Source organism: Marmota flaviventris, chromosome 9, assembly GCF_047511675.1.
Source record: "Marmota flaviventris isolate mMarFla1 chromosome 9, mMarFla1.hap1, whole genome shotgun sequence".
Taxonomy (NCBI): domain Eukaryota; kingdom Metazoa; phylum Chordata; class Mammalia; order Rodentia; family Sciuridae; genus Marmota; species Marmota flaviventris.
This window is the reverse complement of record NC_092506.1, coordinates 108253408-108261359: the sequence shown is the minus strand read 5'-3', so window position 1 is coordinate 108261359 and position 7952 is coordinate 108253408. Positions and strand designations below refer to the sequence as shown.

The 7952-nt window shown below is 40.3% G+C and overlaps 1 pseudogene; it reads left to right on the top strand.

Moving 5' to 3' along the window:
* Window positions 1-1451: 1451 nt before the first annotated feature.
* On the top strand, window positions 1452-2823 carry LOC114088991 (von Willebrand factor A domain-containing protein 5A-like; annotated as a pseudogene).
* The last annotated feature ends 5129 nt before the right edge of the window (window positions 2824-7952 follow it).

Below are 7952 nucleotides of genomic sequence, written 5' to 3'. Positions count from 1 at the left end.
CTCTCTCTTTCTCTGAGATAAGTGATGTTTTCTCAATTTTATGTAAGTTTGTGTTTTGGAAATGTCTCCATGCAACTGAATCATTGCAGCCTATAAGCCCATCTATGTAGAAATTGAAGAGACTGCTGCTGCCCATTTTGTTAATATCTGAGAACTAAAAATCTAAGACTAAAAATGTAAAGATAAATCACTCTCTGTTTCTGTGCAGGCCCCACTCTGCAGCCCACATCTCCTGGCTGCAGCTCAGGCTCTCTACTTCTGCCTGCAACAGGTGGTCCACTGGGCTCACTTGCTCCTCCCCTTCCCTGCCTGCTTTTGACTTGTTTTATGCCAGAGTCTTGCATATCCAGTGTCCAACACAGACAAAGCTACCTGGCACAGAGCGAAGCCCTCTGTCCTCCCAGCTGCCTAACACTCAAGGCTTTGGCCTTGGTCAGCCGTTGTGGCCAGTCTTTACCCTAGGTATTGCTAACCACATTTCTGAAGTACATTAGTATAGGAAGTTCACACATAATTCATATGTGATATGCAGGTTTTATTGTTCTTATTTTAGAAAAAGAGTACTAAGGTTCAGGAGGGTTAAGGTTATGACACCTATGCTATCTTCTAAGGAGTATTGTGGGAGCCTCCCCTGAGCTATTTAAGGTTCTTCACTGGGCCTTGGAGCCAAGGAGATTTTGGTTTGGCATTGCAAGCTATTTTGTCACTCCTCCTACTTCATGGGTTGCACAATGCTCATGACCTCTGTCTTCACTTGGCTAAGAAGACTGATCTTTAGCTCTGGAGTTGGGCGTAACCCACTGGGAACTGGACATTCCACCTCCTACCTTAATTGGCTAAGAACAGTCTTTAAAATGCTTTTGAATTTCCGCCATATAAATGTGTGGAAGCCCGACCCCCTAGCCCTCGCTCTTTAAAACTATTTTCTGTGTTGTGTGATTTTTCACCATATTTCTCAGCCAGCCCACTCCATGTAGGGGAACCCAGCTTCTGTCACCTGCGGGGGCTGCGGGTGAGAGAGTATTGAACACACTTCTGAATACATGGCACTGCTGTTTAAAGCAGCCACAAGGTGTTGTAAAGATTTCCTCTTTAGTGGGCACTTGGTGAATCTTACCGCCTGCCCACCTGTGGTTGGCATTCAGAAGGAGGCTAAGTATCCATATCTTCTTGCCTTTCTCTCTACCTACCTACTTTCTAGCTCCAACATTAACCCTCTGAATGTATTTTTTTTTTATTTTTTGCCAGAGAAAAGCATGCCATACCCCTGTGACCAGCTGTTCTCCACAGCCAAGTTGTATCAGCATCTTGTGACCTAATCAGTCTCCAAAAGGAGCCAGGTAAACCCAAATAGTGATTCTTACTAACCAGTATATCCTTGGAACATAGCCCAATTCCTGGCCTGCAGGAAGCCTTCTACCACAGCTTCTTGAACTCTTTAATACTGAACAATGAAGAGCATCTCTGTGACCTTGTCCCTCCTCAAGTTTGTGGCTCGTGTGTCTGCAACCTAAAACTATGAGAATGAGGAGAAAGTCCCTTTGAATCCCCCCTTTGTGTTCCCCATGAATGAGGACTCTGCTGTCTACAGCTTTAAGACCATGGAGGATGGGAAAAAAATTGTGGCAGATTTGCAAGACAAATTGGAGGTACAATGATGAATACTGTATTTTCTCTTTTTTTCATTCTGCAGTCTTTATAATTGCTACAAAAAAACACCTTCACAGAAAATGCTGGTTTTGAATGCTGTTTCTTGCACTTTTTTCTAACTGCTAATGTTTGAAAATCATTTTGGGGGAAATCAATTTGAGGCATTCAAACTGTAGCTGGGAACATGTCAAAATCCATAGACTGCCATTCCAACAGTCTTTGTTTTCTGTGCCCCTAGTCTCTTCATATTATGTTTCTTTTTTTCATCCCTCATTACATTATTTTTAGGCCCAAAAGACCTGTGAAGAAGCAATGTCCTGGATCTCCATGCCTACATATTGGATGAAGACAGGTACTCTGGGGATGACTTCTGTTGGAATGTGGGGAATATCCAACCTGGGTTGAAAGTGGAGCTCACCCTGAAGTATGCACAGGAGTTGCCCCAAGAAGCACATGGAGCCATGTGCTACCTGTACCTAGCCATTCTGAATCCTAGATACTATCTTTCTGGTAAGTATTTGTCCTCTTTAAAGAATAGTGGTGGCATAACTGGGAAATTTCCCTTACATTTATAGGGATGCTAAAAGTAATCGCAAGGGAAACAGTACTAAGATAATTATTTGTAGGATAGCTTGGGGACATGACTTGATATGAAAACACCTGTAGATGCCTTGAAGGAACTGCCCTACACACTCAGCATGGTTGCAACCATCAGCTCCCAGCATGGCATCCAGAGAGTCCACTCCAACTATCCCTTAAATCCTGTTGAGTTCCTTGCAGATGATAAGACTTCTACTCAGGTAATCAATAAGAGAGGACTGGTGTTTCCAGGACCCTATTCCTTGGGTCTTGACTTTGTCCAACCCTTCCCAGGTGGTCCATTCTTTTCCCTGTTAACCCAGATGGAGCTGCACTGTGCTTCCTCCTCACCCAAGTTTAATGTGCTGAGTCTTCTCTTAATTCCCTCTCTGTTCCTGGTCGTGCTCACTGGTGGAGGAAACCTGTCTCTGACCTCAATTCCAGGTAGCAAAGAGTGCCTAACCTAGCTCCCTTGCCGGTCCTCAACTCAGATTTCCATGGGTTGAAGGACACAAGTTTGACAGGGATGTAGAACTTCTGATTTATTACAATAAGGTGCACAGCCCTCCCTCGCCCCAGCAGCTGTGGAGATAGGGATGCCTAAGAAGCCAGTTATTTTCTTTCTTCCTTTTTGGTCACCTCCTGGGAGGTAACTCTCTATCTTGGAATCATCTTCAAATATTCTCACTTCCATTCCCTCTGTGTAGCAGCAGGAGAACATATCAACGTGAAATACTGAAAGAGCTTCACTTCAGCATGCAAAGTGTCCAGGCCTGGGATTATCCTGTGCTATTGTCTTCATGCAGATTTATAGAAAGTAGTAAGTAATTGGGTACAGGATGTGAATAATTCACAACAGAAAACACAGTATTTATATGCATGTGACAATGATGAGTCATGTCAGAAATGCAAATAAAAATAATATAATAATAATGCCTAATGCTTCAATAATGCCTAATGCTTTATACAAAATAATTTGATAAGAAACTTTTCAGAATTTTGTCTATATATGTCAAAATAAATGCTTATTTTGGTAATTCTAATTTGGGGCTTTTACCTAAGGGAAAAAATCATAATATAAGTACAAATATACACTGCATGTTTCCTGTCATCTCAATTATTAGTAAACAATGAAAATGACACTGCCTAACTATATGTACTATGCCATGTGCAACCTATGAGTTATTATGCAGTACTTAATGTAAATAGATAGATGGGAATGATTTGGACAAAAGGCCCCTAAAGGATAAGAAATAAGAGAAAAGGAAGTTATAAAGACAAATTCTCACTACAAAATAACTTTACAGCCAAGCACAGTGGTGCAAGCCTGTAATTCCAGTAAGTTGGGAGGCTGAGGCAGGAGGATCATGAGTTCAAAACCAGTCTCAGTAACTTAGGCCCTTAAGCAACTAAGCAAGACCCTCTCTGAAATGAAAAAAGAAAAAGGGGCTGGGGGTGTGGCTCAGCAGTTAGGTGCCCCTGGGTTCAATTCCTGGTACCAAAAATAATAACAATGACAACAGATTTACGTAAGGAAAAAAAAATTGGAAAAAAACGTACTTTACAAATAGTAATTCTGATTAGATGAGCGCTGAATTTAGTTTCTTAATTTCCTTTTTAACTTAATAAGTGTTTTTGAAAGATTCATCAGATCAGCATGTATGCCAAAACATATTTACATGTTAGTCACGTTTTTGCACACACATCAGTGGCCTAAGTACCTTCATCTTGTTATATCACCTCACCATCATTCCTCTCAGAACTCTTTCTTCTTGCCTTAGATTCTTGATTTTTAAGGCTCAGCTTAACTTCTAAATTTGTTTGGACTCAGATTTTTTTTCTTTTTAATGTCTCTTATTTCCTAAGTCTTCCTCAATACATATGGAGTTTTCCTTAGAATTAAAGTAGAATAACCCCTGTCAGTGTGTTGCTCTCCTGGGCTTTCCTGCCTGCACCAGGTGGTAGGACCATAAAACCGGACAGGATAAGCACTGCCACTCAGCAGCATTTTCCACATGGATGGAATGGAGGCATCCTTGGGGACAGTCATGTTCACAGTGACATTACCAGGATGAGCTTCTTTCTCCATCCTAAGCTATATCCTCATAAAACAGCTATAAGGACAGTTCCCTGGAGTTGGTTCCACAGGCCATTCCAGGCTCATTACTGATGTGTGGCCAAGGTGGCTTCATGTATGATCTCTCAATTTAGTACTCTTTGGGTGGCCTCATGTATTCAAAGATTAATCCTTAGGGCCAACTGCCTATGCTAAGGTCATTGAGGGTCTCCAGGGTCAAGCACATTTGCTGTAACCAGCTCCCCTCCTATGAAACTCTATGCTTGTCTGGTATTTTGGTCACACAAGTGCAAAAAACTAACTAAAACAATGTTGAATCTCAAAAGTTATGCATTGAGATCTGAGTGCTGCCTTCTAAAATGTTCACTTTCGCCCATTCAGATGCTCTCATCTTCCTTGTGACCAGTTCTGCAAGTCACAGTGGGGCATCAAGGGCAGCACTTCCTCATCTTGCAAATCCCTTTCAGCAGGGACACTCAGTGGTTGTTCCCTAGTGGTTCCTAGTGGTTAATCTAGTTGACTTGCTGTTCCCCTACAAACAAAGAAACAAATGACAACCTTGAGTGGCAGCTTGGTTCAGTAAAAAAAATTTAATGTTGTGCCCTATGTAGCATGCCAGTACAGGGGAAAGCAAAATACATTATATATATTAATTTAGAATAAATTTGCTTACTGTATATTCAGAACATGATGCCTTTTTAACTTTAAATTTATGTTTTAATAAAATAATGTATAAAAAATTAGAAATATTTTTTTAAATTATAGCTAACAATATAACCTGAGTCCTAGACTGAATTTCCTAAGTTTATTGTATCACTTTAGTCCTAAAATGATATTGAGGTAGGTATTACTGTCTTGATTTCTCAGATAAGGAAATGAGACTAGCAAGTGAAGGAGCAAAAGTTTAAAATGCTTAGTTAAAAAAAAAAGTTAAGATTTGTGCCATGCACAAGTGCTGCAAACTTGTAATCCCAGCATTTTGGTTGGCTGATGCAGTAAACTCACAAGTTCAAAGCCAGCTTCAGCAACTTAGTGAAGACCAAAGCAGCATAGCAAGACCCCACCTCAAATTAAAAAACAAAAAAGTCTGGGGATGGGGCTCAGTGGTTAAGTGCCTCTGGGTTCAATCCTAGAATTCACCCCCACCAGCACCAAAATAGAGAGAGACTTGAGAGACTTTGTGGAGAGAAGGGAAATATTATTTGAATCAGACTTAAAGAGTCATAGTACACAACACACATATGATGCTCACTATGTATCTGGTGATGTTCTAAACAGTTTAGATCCATTAACTCCTTTCATTCTTATTGCAACCTTCCCGACTGCTGTCTTTCAGCATGGAAAGGATTCTATCCCTTAAAAAACAAACAAGCAAACAAACACTAGTCTTACATTATATATCCAGAGATGTGGATTGTGTAAACATTACTCATCAACGAGTATTCTGTCAAATATGTTTGGGAAACACACCCTTTACACTTTTTTGAATAGCCTGCTTGGTTATTGAAGTATCCAATGGATAAAAGATTAAACTGAGCCTGGTTATGTTCTCATGCTGAATGCCAGGGTGATTGAGAATTTAAATAAGTAATCTTGAAGCCATTTCTTTGTGAAAACAAGACACTGAGATTTAACTTTGTATCCTCTCTGAGCTATAAAATTAGAGCTGATATAACCCTGCCATAGTCATTTCATTTACATCTAAAAACTAGTGTTTTATTTCTTGCATCAATTTTGCTTGCTCCTCTAGTAAAATCACATCCATGACTGTAACAACTTATCCACTCATGGTGGTCTCCCCTGGTCTCGCTCACATCATTGCTTGAGTGAGGCTATTAAGGTTCAGCATGAATTCAGGGCTTCCCTTTCTTCTGCAAATCATGGGTGAGTGCTTCATGCCCTACTATATGGAATTAAACTAGTGTGTATATTGCTTATCAATGCTCTTGTAATTTGTCAGCTTAAGAATTATGCACATGAGTATCATTCTTTCAAGCTGCAACTAAAGATGAAACTATAACCCATGTGATAAAATTTCTATTCATTTGAATTAAAGAGAAAGTTTATGTCTGCAGATGACCTTGTGTGATTCTCTTGGAAAAGGATGGAAAATGTTAGCCTCGTGTGTCTTACTTATTTGCTGAGCTGCCAGAAAATTAGCCTCCAGTGACACTTGTAACTATTGCTTTTGCCTTCCACATTCTTCTTTTCTGTATCTGTTCTACTTCTGACTCTTTTATATATTTATAAATCAATTCAAGCCTTTTGCAAGAAGAGTGCCTAAGGACCAAATACAGGAATTTAGATTTGAGATTTCTAGCTCTCTATTGAGTTCACTACACTTGATTCTGTACTTAAGTTCTCTTTTTTCTTACAGTGTCTTCATGTATTCTGTATAGAAAATTTGATGGGTGGTTCATGTGTAATGGTGAATTTCTCTCTGAATATCCCAGAAGTTGAGGCATTAATGCCTCATGGAGAATTTATGTTTCTCGTTGACTGTTCACAGAAAATATGGTTTCCAATGAATGGGGAGGACGGATCTCAGCCACACATGAGAAAGCTAAGGTAAAATAAGTTTTTTTTTTTTTTTTTCTGAGTCACATGTTCAAGTGAGGATGAAAACAAAGAGCTAAATTAGGGTTCATTTGGAGCTATTGGTCTGCTTGAGAAACAGCTGGCACAAACACTCTGAGGATACGGAATGTAAAGTGGCATAAATCAGGGTGATGATCTAGACTCTCAAGAGTTAGCTTGGCAGGGTCTGTGTGCCTCCACATCCTGGCACTCAGTCTCCCCATCCTCTCTCACCTTCAGAAAGCACTGCTGCTGAAGAGTTTGCCTAAAATAGGCTGCTATTTTAACATCTATGGATTTGGATCTTCCTATCAGACATACTTTCGGTAATTTTCTGGAAAGGCCATAGAGTCCAAAAAAACAAAAATTATTAGGAAGAAAGAAGACTGGGAAAGAAGATAATGTGTAATTGACTTGGACATTGGGACTGTCAGTAGGATTTTTATCGGATGGGGTTTCTCAGCTTCAGCTGGCATCATGCCACCAAGTACTGATGTACAATCAGTTGACCATGGAAAAGGCAATAGAAAGAGTTAGTTTATTAAGAGTTAGTTTATGGAAATCCTGAAACCAATCAACATTCACAGGAGACCTTCCATCCCAGATCACCCCTGCCACCACAGGTAGGAATTGGAGCAGAAGTCATGGAAGGGCAGAGACTGAAAACTGTTCAAGAATCTCTGCCCCTGACCTTCACTACAGTATTGTTGAAATATGGTGCATAATGCAGTTGTCTATCACATAGTAAAGAGGTAAAATATCCAGAGGCATTTTTCTCCTTCATTAGCCTCATGCGGTGGATCTGCTTTTGTGGAGTGACCCACAGGTCTTCCATTAAACTTTAACCGGAGGAATTACAAATTCCCAGTGTTCTGAACAGACCCTGTGAGGACACCTTGAGAGTGACAGTGGAACACTAGGTAGCTTGGGCCTGTTCAAGAAGGCATCACAGCCTCTGGAATGAAACAGTGTGGGTAGAGAATTCTGGCATGTTAAAATGAGTTTGACCGAGGCTTGATGGAAGTTTTCTTTCTCTTTACACCTTTTTGTCTTTACACATGGAGAAGTT